A 17918-nucleotide genomic window follows, 5' to 3' on the forward strand; every position below is an offset into this window, starting at 1 on the left:
TTCATTTTAAAGATAATATTTTAAATTCAGTGCAAGTATTTATTTATTAATTTTTCTACATCAGAAATTCCCCTGTCGATTGGTGAGTCCAAACAACCCATTTGCAAAATGGGTCTTATTTCTCCATCGAGAGTCATGTATTTAAATTTTTGTTAGTAGCATAAAGATACAATTGTAAGCATATATGAAAGGAAATGTTTTCTTGCCTACGAAAGCAGTCATCTTTTTCCTTTGTGAGGCTATACTTGGAGGAAAAGTATTAACACCAGATAACCTGATAATCATAACAGCATTTCCAATTAAGATGAGCTGAATCACTGCCTCAAAGTCAAAATAACCAGATGTGCCTAAAATTCTGTGATGGCTCCCATTCTCATCCTGTGTCTACTCTGAAGCCAAACTCAGCTTTTTGCCACATCCTCAAAATAAATCCAACACTACAATGCATTCATAAGTAATACCAATTTTACTGGTGATTTCTAGGGGAAATGAGGAAAAGAAATTACATCACATATCGCCAAGAAAAACTCAAGGGAAGTTAGTCTTCACTCTTTGTTCCCCTTTGTTTCCTTACCTGCCAATCAAAAAATTCTGTTGTCTTAACATTCAACTCCAGCCTTTGGCTTGAATTCTTGATTATCAGAAAGAAACCCAAGCAGCTGACCAGCAAGGCCCTCCACGGACTATAGCCATCACCACCACAGTCAAAAAACAGATCAATAGTGTTAGTGAAGTCTCCCCCCAGGGAGGGTTTCATGCTCCATCCCAAGCACTTTATCAATATATTTACCCAACAAAGCAGGTGTGTGTGTGTGTGTGTGTGTGTGTGTGTGTGTGGTGGAAGTAGTCGTCAAATTCTGTGGGCAAGAGAATATTGTTTCCACCAGGTAAATAAATATGCAATATTGTCATAGATCCATAAACACAGTATGAAAGTGACAAGAATGCTTTTAGTTTTGCTCCCGGCCTGTCTTTGCCCCCCAGCTTTGGCATCTAATGAGAATGAGCTGGCCAATCCAGAGCTCCTAGTGCTAGGATGAGGACTCTTTGAATATAAGTTCCCTCTGTGTTGGGAGCTTTCTGGATGCCCTTTCAGAAAGAACATAGCAGTGACTTCTGAGGACACATGGAGCCTCCAAGGGCAAGTACTTTTTAAGAAAACTTTTTTAAAACCTAAAAAAAAGTTTTCTCTATACTTTTATATAACACACTTGACTGATCAACATGAATTTCAATTTGACATACCCAGCAAACTTCTACTTCAATAGTCATGTGTCCTGTTGGAATACAAATCTATCTATAACATAAGAGTACGAAATCTTACCTTGATAACTGTCATGAATCCAAATTCAAGCCTTTTTCCAACTATTGATGCCATCACTCAGCAGCCATTTACTAATTGCCTAGTTACTGTTTCCAAGTATGTGGGCTTTGGCTTGTAAAGTCACAGTGGGAAAAGAGGAAAACTCAGCCTACAAAGTTTCCATCAAATAAGTCTAAACTCCAGACATGTCTTGAGTCACTCTGACTCTACTTGGTTATTGAAATTATATGGAAACTTTTTCTACCCATTGGCACCGCTAAAACCTCCAGACAACTGGTTTCCAGCCTTATGGTACACTGTGCTGTTTTTCCCTAATTACTTTTTTAAACGTAAGAGAGTCTAATTCATCCACTTTCTTCCTTGCTGTTTTGAGGTTTCCAAACTTATGCTTGCATATTATCTAAGCTATTCTTATTTTGAAGTAAAGGTGACTGTAATTTTAGGTTTTAATGTTTCACTTCTTCATTTGGTGTTGCTTCTCAAAATCCAAGTCACCTGCCAGTCTAAGGCGGCCACATTTCATGGTTGTCTCAGACATCCCTGATGAACACAGCTTTCCCGCAGCGATCTGGGAATGGAAGTGCATTTTCCCTGCCTGGCCCCAGGCTCTCCTTTTACGGATCCTTCCCCATCATCAGCATCTTACTCTCCAAGTTTTACCTAGAGATCTCAGGCAACTGTCATCTCTAGAGATCCCCCCAAAAATACAATTCAAAATAAAGCCCATAGATTTAGGATGAATTTAACAAATATTTGGTAGGAACAGTTCAGATTACAAAAGGACACTTCAGAGCATTCTTTTCAGGGGGGGACATCATACTGGAAGAGGAACAGTACTCTAAATTCTCTGAATTTCACTTGCTGCACCTGTACCTACTCTCAGGAGTGTGTAGAGAAGTGAGTTGGTGTAAATAGAAATAAGTAGTATTGTGTAAATTCGTGTAAAAAGTTGTAAGATCTGAATATGGCCAATAGGCTAGTTAACAGTATTATACAATGACATTTCCTGATTTTGATATTTTACTACAGTCATGTGAGATGTTATCACTGGGGAAAGCCGGGTGAAGGATATACTGGACTCACTGTTCTAATTTTTCAACTTCCTGTGAATCTCTAATTATTTCAAAAATACTTTGAAAAAAGGTGATAAAGAAATTTAAAGTCTTCCTAGAAAGGTACTATGCACTAAAGAAATAATACTAAAATCATACCTTACTTTCAGTTATCTTTTATATCCTGAAGTGCAATGCGTATCATTTTAAAGTAACTAATACCTGGGAAACCTGGGTGGCTCAATGCGTTGAACGAGATTGACTCTTGGTTTCAGCTTAGGGCGTGATGTCATGGGTCCTGAGATGGAGTCCCAGGGCCCGCTCTGTGCTCAGCGGGGAGTCTGCTTGAAGATTTGCTCCCTCTGCCCCTGCCCCAACTTGTACATGGGGGCCCTCTGTCTCTCTCTATCAAATCAATCAATCAATCTTTAAAGTAACCAATAACTACCCCCTCAATACAATTTATTCAACAAGAAGCATCTTCAATCCTCAAAAAAATTTTTTTGGAAAAGCATTACTGTGGTTCTTCTCTTTTGCCTGTTTTGAGCACAAGTATTCATCCTGACTTGCCCAAAGATGGAAGAGAGTAAAGTGAGGGAAACCAATATGTTTTTTTCATTCATTCACAAATATCAAATGAAACACTGAGGTTCTGATGTTCAAAAATAGGACTTTTCCCAGAGACTGGGGTCTTTCACCACAGAATATTATTTGGGGAAATGAGCACCTACATTCCTTGATCTCCTCTTCAACACACTTAGGAACTGACCTGACTGCCAAGACACAGAGTTTTCAGTGCAGGGGATCCAGAAGAAGTTTGCTCTTTATTGGCCTCCTCAGACTGTGGAAAGAAGGAGAAAACAGAAAGTGGTGGCAGTCAGATGTACATATCAGTTTTTACATCACTGGGCTACTGACCAAATGTGTTAGGTTCATGACGAAATAGCTTTCAAAGGTACAGGGCAGGTGGCCAGGTACTGTGGCCCCAGGGAGGAAGCTGCCCGGAGCCCAGGTAAGGCAATAGGGCAAGGTCACCGAGACAGGGAGGAGAGGGAGTTCCTGAAGCTCACTTTCCTGAGCCGCTCAGTTTTCCTGTGACATGGATCCTGGTTTGGAGGCAGCTTGTGTGGGAAAGGAAATCCCACATTCAGGGGTGGGATTGGATTTCCAGGCCAACTAGATGGAGAAGATGTGGTAAGAGACTCAGAGGCTGAGGTGTCTAAGCCAAATGGAAGGACCTCAAGCTCAGCACTGCTAGAGTTCAACACTGGGGACCAGTAGGGCAATTTCACGGCAAGGCAGAGAGGAAGGTACATCTCAGCGCAGAAGATGTCAGCCAGAGCACACTCATGGATGATGGGAAGCCAGGGTTCTCCCCCCATAACACCACAAGGCCACCAAGCCCACCTTTCTTTTGTTTAAACCTTGACATCATCCGAGAGGAAAAGATAATGAAATATTTTCATCCTAGAGTGTCTCAACACCACCCAAAAAGATTGCTTCTACATTATAAGGTCACACAAAGCTTTCAACAGGATGAGGCTTGGGTTCAAGTTTTTCCCCTGTCAGTCAGCAGATGGTGACTTCTCTGCACAATGAATTAGAGCATAGTGAGTTATGAGTTAGATTTTTTTTAGTCTGCTATATGCCTTGTCAACAACAGGCACTCTACAGGGTATCTTGGAAAGTAAAGAAAAGAAGGAAGACTAAAGCTGAGCAGAATTTGTTCTCACTGGGATTTAACTATAGGGCAGGCCAAATCATGTTATTGCATCCTTATGTGTAAGGTTTCTCTTAAACATAGCTTAGTACAGCCAAAGTGGTTAACGCTTTCCTAACAAGTCTAAATGGGCGCCGACTGTTTTGCTTAGCATTTCACGAGCCCCTTCTCGATCAGACAGCCTGATCCTGTACCAGTTGCTGGTACAAAGGTGAACGAGGTAAGATTTCTACTCACAACTCACTCACAAGCATATAAGTAAATAATTGTGATATCATGAATGTCTGGGCTCAAATTACTTTTACGAGCAATGATGCCAACAGAAGTTCTCAAGTGAACAAAGATCAATCAGCCAGCCTTTCACCAAGACTCCAGTCAGCCATGTTATTGAATCACTAATATGCCTAGTAATAGCACCATCCCTAGTGGTTGAAAGAATTACATTTTAAAATGTGCTGACATGTATATTTTCCAAAAAAATGTGTTATTTTCCTGCAAGCTAATATTTAAGACTGTACTAAGTTCTTTCACATGGGGGTCTATAGTCCCAGGGTAATTTTCAGAACAAGTAACAGAGTATATTAACGGCAGTTTTCCCTTTTCTAAGCATGTTTCATGTGTTAGCTCACTTAATCTTTACAGCAGGTATTAAACTGTCCAGTTTTAGCAACAAAAATGAACCGCACAGAGTTCGTGCCGCATGCTACAGGGGCTCCGCCTTTTAACTGGCGAGCTGTACTTCCCGTTCCCTGTCCTTTCTCCAAAGCACTTGGCAGGCCCTTCCCTGTACTACTCGTTTTACAAATTGGCTCCATCGCTACACATTTACTAAGGATATTCTTCAGAACGCTAGCACTTTATGCAGAGGTTGCTGGCCACCTTTTGTTTTAGTTACAAAGTTTTGTTTCTGTTTTTTTTTTTTTTTCTTTTACTGAAAAAAATCCTTGGAGCCTTTGATCTATTAATGAGCATGTACAGACTTCCAAAGGACATAATCGTGTTTAGTGCTTCCCAAACATATAGACCATCTGGTAATAGAGCATCCGTGTAAACCAGGTTTCACCAGAGATATAGAATCAAGAAGATACACATACCAATACACACACACGAACACACACACACACTATATATTATATGTACAATAAGATTTATTTTTAGAAACTGGCTCACACGGGGCACCTGGGTAGCTAAGTCTGTTAAGCGTCTGACTCTTGATTTCAGCTTAGGTCATAATTCAGGGTCATGCGATTGAGCCCTGGATTGGCCTCCCTACCAGGTGGGGAGCCTACTTAAGATTCTCTCTCTCCCTCTCCCTCTGCCCCCAGTCCCTTTCCTCTTCCCCTTCCCCTCCCCAAGCTCTCTCTCTGTCTAAAAAAAAAAAAAGAAAGAAAGAAAGAAAGAAAGAAAGAAAAAGAAAAACTGGCTCGTGCAGTTAAGGAAGCTAGAGAATCCAAAATCTACAGGGTGTTTCTGGAAACCCAGGGAGGAGCAAGTTTGCAGTTCAAATACAAAGAACTAACGTTGTAGATGAAGTCTGAAGACAGTCTTTTGGAGAATTCCCTCTTGCTTGGAGATGTTTCTGTTCTACTTCTGTTCAACTGATTGGATGAGGCCCACCCACATTACAAAGGGCAATGTGCTTTCCTCAAAGTCCACCTATGTAATGCAAATTTTTTTTTTTAAAGATTTTATTTATTTATTTGACAGACAGAGATTTCAAGTAGGCAGAGAGGCAGGTAGAGAGAGAGAGGAGGAAACAGGCTCCCTGCTGAGCAGAGAACCTGATGTGGGGCTCAATCCCAGGACCCTGGGATCATGACCTGAGCCGAAGGCAGAGGCTTTAACCCACTGAGCCACCCAGGCGCCCCTGTAATGCAAATTTTATTCGAAAACACCTACACAGAAACATCCAGAATAGATCCAGCCATGTTAACACATACAGTGAGACATCATACCTGAGTAGGATTCCATAGATGTTACATTAGAAAACCCTGCCTCAGCTAGATTATCAGCTAGAAGGCAAGACCTGAGTTTTGAGATTCTTGTATCTTTCATGATTAATTGATAGTAATAGACTGTAATTATGGTAAAAATGGAATAAGCACTGAACTTGGAGCCATAAAAAAAAATGGTGTCCAATCCTTAATTAGCATTCTAGTAAATTTGAGGTCTTGAGTAAGTAATTCCAACTCCATTCTTACTAGGTTTGTTATATGTGAACTGGGAACAATCACAACTGTGTCAAAAGATTGTGGATTTAAATAGTAAGACAGGTAAAAGTGTGTGGTGCTTTTTATGAATTGGAAAGTGTTTCATAAAGCAAACAATTATAGCTCATGACAAAAGACTATGTCAAAATATGGCAATGCCAAAGCACATCTCTGAAAATCAAAACATTCCATCTTACTTAATTTCAGTGTCACCAAAGCAGGGAAGGGGTTAAACGATGTGAAATTGTCAATGTTTAGCAGTTTTTTAAATTGAATGGTAATTTCTTAAGGCTTATTCTGATACCATAATATGAATAGAGTGTAAAATGCAGAGTTATACTTGGGGTGATTGCTAACAGACTTGTTATTGCAAACTAGAACTTGATACACCCTATTCATTATTGTCACTGCCTATAAGGAGATTTTACTCTGGAACAACATGACTTAGAGTACCTATTAAACACAATAAAAAGAAAAAAAAAACTCGATCACTTTTTTTAGTTGGTTGCAACTTTAAAAATAATTTTCTTTATCTTTTTTTTTTTTTTTTTTTTGGTAAGGTGGATCCCAGGAAATGGTGAAGAGAGATTGTGGAGGACAATAAAGTTTTCCCAACAGCCACACTGGATTCCTACAGCTCCTCGAGCACACCAGTCATGTGCCTTTGCAACTTCCCCTAAGAATCTGCCTGGTTAACACCTTATCTCATTCAAGTCTGATTATATCTCACCTTCTCAAGGAAGGGTACCCTGACCACCTTATTTTAGGTTTTTAGCAACCTGCCACCACAACCTATTTTCCTGATGCTTTTTCCTCTGATTTACTTTTTCTGTTTTTTCTTTTATAGCACATATCACTTCCTCACACATATAATTTAATTTTCTTATCTGTTGTATCTATTATTTCTTGTCTTCTTTGCTAGAATATAAATTTCTCAAGGGCAAGGGTCTTTGTCAAGTTTGTTCATTGATTATACAAAGCCCCTGGAACAGTGCCTGGAACATAGGAACTGAATTAATGTTGGTTGAATTAATAGATTTAATGAGAAGATCTTGAATAGGCAAGACATGTTGTCAAATGACTAGAAAAAGGTAGTTGGTTCCAGATTCAAAAGAACAGTCAAGAGAGGAAGGTACTTAGTATCAAAGTAATCCATTAAAGATTTGATTCTAAATTTCTTTTTTTAATTTTTGAAAAATTTGCTTAAATGCCATAAGAGGTGGAGTTTGGAATCTGAGGGGATTCTTGATGAAATCTCTGTAGAATAAGCTTATTTTCTGAGATGAGATCCACAGAAATCTGGCAGAAACTCATGAAACTACCGCCAAGGCCAGTTGATCTGAGCCACTGTGGTCAATCCATTTCCGTTTTTTGTTTTTTGTTTCTTCCCCTTTCCAATATCCCAGAGCAACAGGATTAACTATGCCATTGGGTCTTCTTCTCTCCCCTTAAATTCCTCAAGTGGCCATAACTTATAAAAGTATTCTTGGACTTACCCAATGGATAGGGATTGTAATAAAAGCAGGCCAAATTTAAAGATCAGGGCAACCACTAACCATGATGGGGGATGCTATTCATGTGACTAACTCATTCTGGCAGGAAATAGAGGAGTCAAACTTGCAAATCCCAGCGCAAAGAACAACCTGACACAATCCACAGATCTGAGTCACTGAGGCTATGCCTAAACCCAAGTGAAGCAGAAGCAATTGCCTGGTTAGTTCAAAATGAGTGCTTTATATTTCCTTAGGAGACTAACAAACCTCCTAAGCACCACATTAAATAGACAAGACACTTGTAATCGTTAGGCAAATGTTCTTAGTTTCAAGAAACGGGAGAACTTTTTTATATCTTTGTTCATCCCTTGGAGACACAGAACATTATTCTTTAATTGAGTACACCTTAAAAGAGGGACTAACTGGCCTCTCCAGGTGACTTCTCGATCCACAAGTCTTTAATTTATCCATGGACAAACATAATATTGTAGGAGAATTGAAGGAGCATAGCTCTAAGTCTTGGTCCTGCTTTATTAGTCATCATTCAGCTACCTTTATACCGTGGATCTGGGAGGCACAGTTGTACGAATTCACTGTCATTGGAAGACTGAGGTTTGTTCCTGTCTGGAAGTTTGTTCAAGCGTGAGTCCACTGATTGAGGCAGTGATTGTGGTCTGCCAAGGGTGCTGTGTAAAAAGGAAGTCGTTTCTTCCAACAGCCTTGTTTGTGTTTTCAAAACTGTTTCAGTTTATGTTCTGTTTCCATTCCCATGCTCAGCCCTCCCAAAGTAAACAGATGACAAGTAGTGGTGGTGGGATGGTGGTGAGGCAGGGGTGGGGATGGAGGTGGAGGAAGGAAAGAGATGTCCCCAGGGCAAGAGGATTTTCAAAGAACCCAAATGTAATTTGGAAATAAACTCAAGTGCCAAAAACCAGATGGGATTTATAGCCTCGAGATCAACCCAATCTACAGGCACAAATACAGACTCCTAGAAATTCCATTTATTTATTCTAAAATGACCAAACCCTCCATAACATTATTATACTAAACTCCAGCTAAACTGGTGGCTGTAGATTAATCTTTGACATAGCACTAGGTATACCTCTTTCTTCCATTCATCCCACCCATCCACTTCTGCTAGTCCAGAAAACTCATTTCTTTCTCAGATTTTCTAGAAGAATAGACCATGAACTCCCTTAATTCCAACTATGGCACTACAAATTCTGAAAGTTTAAAAAAAAGAAAAGCAAAGAATAGAAAAGAAAAAAAAAGAGAGAGAAACAAATGCACTGAGAAAATAAACTTCCCAAATTTTAACTAATTCTGAAAAATAAGCCAACATTTAGAATTTTCTTTCTTTCCAAGTCTACTCCCAAGACCTTAACTGACCTCACTTGGATTAGAAATCTCTCTTTCTGCAAATGAAACTAATTGTAAACCTTGATTCAGTAGCACTGGAACTGACAAAAATCTCCCTTTAACGTACCTGTCTACCAAAATACATACAACTAAAAATAGCAGTAATATGTGGTTCCTCTGTTTAAAGGCAAATAATTCTATTGTATTAAATTATAACTCACATAGAAAGCACTTGTCAAAAATTAGTTGATCATGTATTTCTACGTCAGCAGAATAAAAAGAAAAGACAATTACATAACGTGAGATGACATAGTTCTTTTGTCCAAAAGTAAAAAAAAAAAACTATATATATTTATAGTTATACAATTTATATAGTGTTACAATGAGCATGTGTTACTTTCATGATTCAGAAAGCATAAATTATTTCCATTTTGGTGAGGGAGAACTATATCTCATTAAACGTGGATTTTGAATATACCAATCTAGAAATCAAAGTTGTGCCGATATAGTACATTTGATTTTAGAAAATAAAACTGCCAAATATATGTTTGCCCACCTCCAGGAATTTTCCCAAAAGATCTACTTCCGAAAAATTGCATGTGCATAAGATTATTCATTGCTGTATATTTATAACTACAAAATATTGGAAAAATCTAAGAGCTCTTACATAGGAGATTGGTTTAATAAACTATGGTAGCCCACAAATTTGATGACCTGGATGAAACAGAGCAATTCTTTGAAAGACAAAATCTGCTAAAACCCACACAAGAAGAAATAAATGATCGAACTAGACCTATATCTATTTTAAAAATTGAATCAATAGTTAATGACCCTTTAAAACATCAAGCACCAGGCTTAGATAGCTCACTGGTAAATTCTGCTTAAAGAAGGTTTATACCAATTCTCTATTGTAAGCAGCAGAGAATCTCTATAGAAGCACATAACATACTTCCAAACTCATTTCATGAGGATAACATTACACTAATACCAAAACTAGATAAAGACATTATAAGAAAAGAAAGTTAAAAACCAATAAATCACATTAACATAGATTCAAAAACCCCCAACAAAATATTAGCAAATTGAATCCAACAATGTATGAAAATAATTGTACTCTATGACCAAGTGGGATTTATCCCAGGTATGCAAGGCTAGTTAAACATTTGGAAAACAATTAATGTAATCCATCACACCAAAAGGCTAAAAAAGGAAATATTAATAATCATGTCAATAAATAGATATTAATAGAAAAAAGAACTGGAATAGACTAGGAAAAAAGCATTTGACAAAAATCCAATTTATGATGAATAACTCTCAGTAAACTAGAAACAGAGAAGAACTTCCTAAACTTGGTAAAGAATATCTACAGAAAAGCTACTACTAACATCATGCACAATGGTGAGAAACTCAAAACTTTCCCACTAAGGTCAAGTACAAGGCAATGATGTCCCCTCTCCCCTCCCTTTTCCAACATCACACTGGAAGTTCTACCTAATGTAATAAGGCAGGAAAAAGAAATCAAGTGTATACAAATTGGGAAGGAAGAAATAAAACTATGTTGGCTCACACATGCTTTGATTGGCTATGTAGAACATCCAAGAGAATTAACAAAACAACTCTTGGAACTAATAAGTGATTACAGTAAAGTTGCAAGATACAAGATTAATTTGCAAAAGTCAATCAGTTTTGGAGGGCAGGGTCAGCAAAGCAAAGTTTATTGAGCAATAAACAAAGTGATAGGACAAAGATTCCAAGGATGGAAGGGACCAGAAGGAGTTGCCGCCAAAGTTTTCTACATCTAGTGATTTTTATGGGCTTGTTGGCAGACTGTTTTAAACTGATTAACTCTCCCTGCACCTGTCATCCAATCAGATTTTTGTCACCTATCATATGGGAATGCCTGTCATCCAATCAGATTTTTGTCACCTATCATATGGGAACGGGTGGAGGGCTTCCTCTAGGGTGGTGTAAAATCCCTTTGAGGGTGGTTTCCTCTTAGGGCAGGGGGTGGCCTCTTGTCACTGCCTGACTCCCTTCCAAGTTTCCTTCATCATTGTCCACTCTGAAGCAGTAACCCTAACTGCTCTTAGGGAAGAAGGGCAAGGATCAATAGTAGCTACTTACTGCTGGTCAGGGGTGTTGGATGGGGCAGTAGTCAGCATTCCTCTCATCCAGATCCAACAAGGGGTCCCCTGTAGATGTCTGGTTTGACTTCCACATGAGGCTCAATCTGAATTACCACCATTTGGAGTTTGATGACCTTTATTGGTTAGTTGTCCTTAATTATGGTGGATATTCCAGATAAGCCACCATAAATGTTGCAGGATTTTTTCCCCATTGGTGCCTGCAGTTCTTGGTCACAACACCACTTCAAAGAATGAAGAGGTAGACCAGAGAGAGTGGTGGGCAGTAAAGCAAGGTTTACTGAGCAATAGCAAAGTGACAGTACAAAGCTCCCAAGGAGGGAGGGGCTCAAAGGGGTTGTCCTCAATCACTTTTCTTTATGCCTGCAAAGAAAAGTGGAACTTGAAATTAGAAACACAATACCACTTACATTAGCAACCCCTAAAATGACATACTTAAGTATAAATCTAACAAAATATGTACAAAATCTAAATGAGGAAAACTATAAAAGTGGGGGACAAAACAAAGAATTAAATAAAGGAGAGATATTCCATGTTCACGAATAGGAGGATTCAATACTCTTAGGATACTAGTTCTACTTGTTCTATAGATTCAGTGCAATCTCAGTCAAAATCTCAGAAAATCTCTTATGGATATCAACAAACTGATTCCAAGTTTATAGATAAGCAAAAGACTCAGAATAGCCAATATGATATTGAAAGAGAAGAACAGAGTTGGAGGTTTGTTGCTATCTAACTTCGAGACTTTTTATAAAGCTGAAGTAATTAAGACAGAGTGGTATTGGTGAAAGAATAGATCAATGAAACAGAACAAAGAGCCCAGAAATAGACCCACATAAATATATTCAGCTGATCTTTGAAAAAGGAGAAAAGGCAATACAATGGGCAAAGATATTTCAATAAATAGTCCTGGAACAAGTGGACATCCACATGCAGAAAAATGAGTCTACACAGAACTTACACCCTTTACAAAATACTAACTCAAAATAGATCATTTACCTAAAAATGTAAAACTATAAAACTCTTAGAAGATAATAACTCTTAGGAGAAAATTTAGATGATCTTGAATTTGGTGATGACTTAGATACAACACCAAAGTCACAATCCATAAAAGAAATGATTAATAAACTGGACTTCACTACTGCTCTACAAAAGACAGCATCAAGAGAATTAGAAAACTGGTCACAGACTAGGAGAAAATATTTGCAAAAGATACATCTGATAAAGGACACTTATTCAAAATATACAAAGAACCCATAAAACTTAACAATAAGAAAACAATCTGATTAAAATATGGGTTGAAGACCTTACCAGACATTACACCAAAGAACATAGCAAATAAGCATGTGAAGGTTCTCCACATCATATATAATCTGAGAAATGCAAATTGAAATAATAACGAGATACCACTACACACCTATTGAAATGGCCAAAATCCAGAACAGTAACAATACCAAATGCTAGTAAGGATGGGGAGCAACAGGAACTTTCCTTTTTGTTATGGGAACGCAAAATGGTAGAGCCACTTTGGAAGACAGTTTGGCAGTTTCTTACAAAACTAAAGATGGGTGCCTGGGTGGCTCAGTGAGTTAAGTGTCAGTCTTAGGCTCAGGTCATGATCTCAGGGTCCTGGGATCAAGCCCTGTGTTGAACCCCCCATTCGATGGGGAGTCTGCTTCTCCCTCTCCCTCTGCTCCCAACTTCCATGCTCTATCTCTCTCAAATAAATAAATAAATACAATCTTAAAAAAAAAAACCAAAACACTAAACATAGTCTTACCATATGATCCAACAATAATGCTCTTTGGTATTTACACAAAGGAACTGAAAACCCAGGCCCACACAAAAACCTATATATGGAGGTTTTAGCAGTTTTATTCACAATTGCCCAAGCTGAAAAGCAACCAAGCTATCTTTCAGTGGGTGAATGAATAGACTGAGTATATCTAGGCAATGGACTCATGGTTTTTTGTTTTTTGTTTTTTTTGTGTGTGTGTGGTTTGTTGGTTTTTTTTTTTTTAGATTTTATTTATTTATTTGACAGACAGAACAGACAGAGATCACAAGTAGGCAGAGAGGCAGGCAGAGAGAGAGAGAGACAGAGAGAGAGAGAGAGAAACAGGCTCCCCACTGAGCAGAGAGCCCCATGCGGGTCTCGATCCCAGGACCGTGAGATCATGACCTGAGCCGAAGGCAGAGGCTTAAACCCACTGAGCCACCCAGGTGCCCCAGGACTCATGGTTTTTGTATACATAGTTATAAATATGAGTAGAGACACAAATAGAGAGATCCTAGACAAGAAGATGTAGATAGAGATTATACTTTTGTTGACTCAAGGGACATAGATTCCAGAAGTAATTACAGCACCTGTGCCCACTGAATGGAATCAGGGCTCCTTGGAGAAATGGTTGATTTCAGAGTTATTACAGAGAAAGTATAAGATGAGCCTAAACATTTTTTATATCAGAGAGTAAGGAAGTGCCCTAAAAATGATGAGGATATGTCAAAAGACCCGAGGGTACTTAGAACTCCCATAGGCAAAATCTGGGGCGATTTGAGTACCAAAATAAGTAACAATTGTTACTTTTCATTGTAATTTTATTTTAATTTTAATTTCATTAAAATTCATTTTAATTCATTGGAATAAAAATAATTAGTGAGTTTATACAAATAACAAATAATAAACAAATAAACACATAAAGGAAAACTTTTCCTTACAGTAAAATGCTAATAAATGTAGGAGGAGTGATGGCAATTTAAGAAATCACCTTTTGAGGGAGGAGTCAAGATGGCGGAGAGGTAGCAGGCTGAGACTACATCAGGTAGCAGGAGATCAGCTCGATAGCTTATCTAAACATTGCAAACACCTACAAATCCAACGGGAGATCAAAGAGAAGAAGAGAAGAAGAACAGAAGAAGAAGAAACAGAAAATCAACCACTTTCTGAAAGGTAGGACTGGCGGAGAAGTGAATCTAAAACGACGGGAAGATAGAAGGCGGAGGGAGGGGCCGGCTCCCGGCAAGTGGCGGAGCAATGGAGCACAAAATCAGGACTTTTAAAAGTCTGTTCCACTGAGGGACATTGCTCCAGAGGCTAAACCAGGGTGAAGCCCACGCATGGTCAGCTTGGCCCCAGGTCCCGCAGGGTCACAGAAGGATCGGGGGTGTCGGAGTGTCGGAGAGCTCGCAGGTATTAGAACAGAAAAGCCAGCTACAGAGACAGAGCCGAGGACTGAACTCTCAGCTCGGGGTTACCTTGAACTGGTCGCGGGCTGGGTGAGCTCGGAGCGCGGCTAGAGGCTGGGGATACGGGAGGATTGGGTGCTGCCCTCTGGGGGTGCACTGAGGAGTGGGGCCCCAGGCTCTCGGCTCCTCCAGGCCGGAGACTAGGAGGCCGCCATTTTCATTCCCGTCCTCCGGAACTCTACGGAAAGCGTTCAGGGAACAGAAGCTCCCAAAAGCGAACTCGAGCCGATTACTTAGTCCGGCCCCCGGTAAGGGCGGTGCAATCCCGCCTCGGGCAAAGACACTTGAGAGTCACTACAACAGGCCTCTCCCACAGAAGATCAACAAAATATCCAGCCAGGACGAAGTTCATCTATCAAGGAAAGCAGATTCAATTCCTAAGACAGCAGCGCAATTCCAGAGGAGGGGAAAGCAAAGCACGGAACTCATGGCTTTCTCCCCATGATTCTTTAGTCTTGCGGCTAATTCAATTTTTTTTTTCTTTATTCAATTTTTTTTCTTTTTTTCTTTTTTCTTCTTCTGCTAAATTTTTTAAAACTTTTACCCTTTTCTTTTTTAACATTTTTTGACTAGTTTATCTAAATATATATATTTTTTCTTTCTTTTTTATATTTTTTCTTTATTTGTTTTAATTTTTAAATTTTTTTCTTTTTTTTCTGAACCTCTTTTTATCACCTTTCTCCCCCCCCCCCCCCCACAATTTGAGGTCTCTTCTGATTTGGTTACAGCGCATTTTTCTGGAGTCTTTACCACCCTTTTAGTATTTTATTTGATCCTTCATATCCTCTTATCTGGACAAAATGACAAGGCAGAAAAAATCACCACAAACAAAAGAACAAGAGACAGTACTGAAGGCTAGGGACCTAATCAACACAGACATTGGTAATATGTCAGATCAAGAGTTCAGAATGACAATTCTGAACATTCTAGCCGGGCTCGAAAAAGGCATGGAAGATATTAGAGAAACCCTCTCTGGAGATATAAAAGCCCTTTCTGGAGAAATAAAAGAACTAAAATCTAACCAAGTTGAAATAAAAAAAGCTATTAATGAGGTACAATAAAAAATGGAGGCTCTCACTGCTAGGATAAATGAGGCAGAAGAAAGAATTAGTGATATAGAAGACCAAATGACAGAGAATAAAGAAGCTGAGCAAAAGAGGGACAAACAGCTACTGGACCACGAGGGGAGAATTCGAGAGATAAGTGACACCATAAGATGAAACAACATTAGAATAATTGGGATTCCAGAAGAAGAAGAAAGAGAGAGGGCAGCAGAAGGTATATTGGAGAGAATTTCCCTAATATGGCAAAGGGAACAAGCATCAAAATCCAGGAGATGCAGAGAACCCCCCTCAAAGTCAACAAGAATAGTTCCACACCCCGTCACCTAATAGTAAAATTTACAAGTCTTAGTGACAAAGAGAAAATCCTGAAAGCAGCCCGGGAAAAGAAGTCTGTAACATACAATGGTAAAAATATTAGATTGGCAGCAGACTTATCCACAGAGATCTGGCAGGCCAGAAAGACCTGGCATGATATATTCAGAGCACTAAATGAGAAAAACATGCAGCCAAGAATACTCTATCCAGCTAGGCTATCATTGAAAATAGAAGGAGAGATAAAAACCTTCCAGGACAAACAAAAACTGAAAGAATTTGCAAACACCAAACCAGCTCTACAGGAAATGTTGAAAGGGGTCCTCTAAGCAAAGAGAGGGCCTAAAAGTAGTAGATCAGAAAGGTACAGAGACAATATACAGTAACAGTCACCGTACAGGCTAATAATGGCACTAAATTCATATCTCTCAATAGTTACCCTGAATGTTAATGGGCTAAATGCCCCAATCAAAAGACACAGGGTATCAGAATGGATAAAAAAAACAAAACCCATCAGTATGCTGCCTACAAGAAACTCATTTTAGACGCGAAGACACCTCCCGATTTAAAGTGAGGGGGTGGAAAACAATCTACCATGCTAATGGGCATCAGAAGAAAGCTGGGGTGGCAATCCTTATATCAGATCAATTAGATTTTACACCAAAGACGATAATAAGAGATGAGGAAGGACACTATATCATACTCAAAGGGTCTGTCCAACAAGAAGATCTAACAATTTTAAATATCTATGCCCCTAACGTGGGAGCAGCCAACTATATCAACCAATTAATAACAAAATCAAAGAAACACATCAATAATAATACAATAATAGTAAGGGACTTTAACACTCCCCTCACTGAAATGGACAGATCATCCAAGCAAAAGATCAACAAGGAAATAAAGGCCTTAAATGACACACTGGACCAGATGGACATCACAGATCTCTTCAGAACATTCCACCCCAAAGCAACAGAATACACATTCTTCTCTAGTGCACATGGAACATTCTCCAGAATAGATCACATCCTGGGTCCTAAATCAGGTCTCAACTGGTATCAAAAGATTGGGATCATTCCCTGCATATTTTCAGACCACAATGCTCTGAAGCTAGAACTCAGTCACAAGAGGAAAGCTGGAAAGAACCCAAATTCATGGAGACTAAACAGCATCCTTCTAAAGAATGAATGGGTCAACCAGGAAATTAAAGAAGAATTGAAAAAATTCATGGAAACAAATGATAATGAAAACACAATGGTTCAAAATCTGTGGGACACAGCAAAGGCAGTCCTGAGAGGAAAATATATAGTGGTACAAGCCTTTCTCAAGAAACAAGAAAGGTCTCAAGTACACAACCTAACCGTACACATAAAGGAGCTGGAGAAAGAACAAGAAAGAAACCCTAAACCCAGCAGGAGAAGAGAAATCATAAAGATCAGAGCAGAAATCAATGAAATAGAAACCAAAAAAAACAATAGAAAAAAATCAATGAAACTAGGAGCTGGTTCTTTGAAAGAATCAGTAAGATTGATAAACCCCTGGCCAGACTCATCAAAAAGAAAAGAGAAAGGACCCAAATCAATAAAATCATGAATGAAAGAGGAGAGATCACAACTAACACCAAAGAAATACAGACAATTATAAGAACATACTATGAGCAACTCTACGCCAACAAATTTGACAATCTGGAAGAAATGGATGCATTCCTAGAGACATATAAACTACCACAACTGAACCAGGAAGAAATAGAAAACCTGAACAGGCCCATCACCAGTAAGGAGATTGAAAAAGTCATCAAAAATCTCCAAACAAACAAAAGCCCAGGGACAGACGGCTTCCCAGGGGAATTCTACCAAACATTTAAAGAAGAACTAATTCCTATTCTCCTGAAACTGTTCCAAAAAATAGAAACGGAAGGAAAACTTCCAAACTCATTTTATGAGGCCAGTATCACCTTGATCCCAAAACCAGACAAGGATCCCACCAAAAAAGAGAAC

The sequence above is a fragment of the Meles meles genome, chromosome 5, assembly GCF_922984935.1.
Source record: "Meles meles chromosome 5, mMelMel3.1 paternal haplotype, whole genome shotgun sequence".
Taxonomy (NCBI): Eukaryota; Metazoa; Chordata; class Mammalia; order Carnivora; family Mustelidae; genus Meles; species Meles meles.